The sequence below is a fragment of the Trichechus manatus genome, unplaced genomic scaffold (assembly GCF_000243295.1).
Source record: "Trichechus manatus latirostris isolate Lorelei unplaced genomic scaffold, TriManLat1.0 scaffold01538, whole genome shotgun sequence".
NCBI lineage: Eukaryota > Metazoa > Chordata > Mammalia > Sirenia > Trichechidae > Trichechus > Trichechus manatus.
In genome coordinates this window covers 1-1,710 of record NW_004445474.1, presented here as the reverse complement: position 1 = coordinate 1,710, position 1,710 = coordinate 1, and positions in this window count along the sequence as shown.

Here is a 1,710-nt window from a genome sequence, read left to right as displayed (position 1 = left end):
GGGGGCCGCTGGGCCCCGCTAAGGGCCACAACTTTGCTGTGCTGCAGAGGTTTACAACCCATTGTCATCCCCATTCCATGCTCATTAACTTCTGTGTTTTTACTTTAAGCTGTTTACAGAATAGTGGAAAAGTTATGGGGTTGGGGGTGGGAAAAGAGAGAGGAATAGGGAGAAACAGAGAGGGAGCAATGCAGGAAGCCACAACCAAGAACATCAGGATTCCTGCTTCAGAGACTGGCAAAGAGACAGAGATGCAGAGAGAGAGACAGACAGACAGAGACATACAGACAGAGACAGAGACAGACAGAGAGGGAGAGAAACAGAGAGATAGAAACAGAAAGACAGAGACAGAGATACACAGAGAGACAGAGATAGAGAAAAAGAAGAAGAGAGAGATGGAAAAAGAGATATACAGTCAGACACAAAGAGATGGAAAAAGAAAAAAAAGATTTAAAGCACTTTAAAGAGAAGATGCAGGGAAAGAAACATTGAGAAGAGAGCAAGACAAACAAGATGCAGAGAGAAAACAGTGGCACCTTATTGTTTAAGCCAATTTTAGTTGAGTTCTCTGTTATTCCTCACAATCCCAGGAGGTGGGTACTATCAGTGTGCCCATTTTGCTGAAGAGAAAACTGAGACATACAAATATTAAGTAACTTACCACTTAGGAATGGGTAGAGCTGTAATTTGAACACTGGTAGGGTCGCTATGAGTCAGAATTGACTCAATAGCAATAGGTTTGGGTGTTTTTTTTTTATTATTCTGACTCTATAAAGGAGCCCTGGTTGTGTAATGGTTAAGTGCTCGGCTGCTAACTGAAAGGTCCATGGTTTGAACCCTCCTAGCAGTTCCATAGGTGATAGGTTTCTATCACCTATGGCCTTGGTGATAGAAGCAATGCCAGAGGTCGCAAGATAGAATTTTGCAAGACCAACATCTTCATTGCAAATACCTTTTTTCAACAATGTAAACAGCAACTATACGTGTGGACCTAGCCAGATGAAATACACAGGAATCAAATCAACTACATCTGTAGAGAAAGAAGATGGAGAAGCTCAATAGCATCAGTTAGAACAAGTCCAGGGGCCGACTGCAAAACAGACCATCAATTGCTCATATGCAAGTTCAAGTTGAAGCTGAAGAAAATTAGAACAAATCCATGAGAGCCAAGGAATGACCTGGAGTATATCCCACCTGAATTTAGGCACCGTTTCAAGGATAGATTTGACATGTTGAACACTAATGTCTGAAGACCAGACGAGTTGCGGAATGACATCAAGGACATCATACATGAAGAGAGAAGGAGGTCATTAAAAAGACAAGAAAGAAAGTAAACCAGAAGTGTTAAAAAGTAAAGACGTCACCTTGAAGACTAAGGTGTGCCTGACCCAAGCCATGGTGTTTTCAATCACCTCATATGAATGCGAAAGCTGGACAATGAATAAGGAATACCGAAAAAGAATCAATGCCTTTCAATTACGGTGTTGGTGAAGAATATTGAATATACCATGGACTGTCAAAAGAAAGAACAACTCTGTCTTGGAAGAAGTACAACCAGAATGCTCCTTAGAAGCAAGGATGGCGAGACTACGTCTTACGTAATTTGGACATGATGTCAGGAGGGATCAGTCCCTGGAGAAGGACATCATGCTTGGTAAAGTAGAGGGTCAGCAAAGGAGAGGAAGACTGTCAATGAGATGATTGACACAG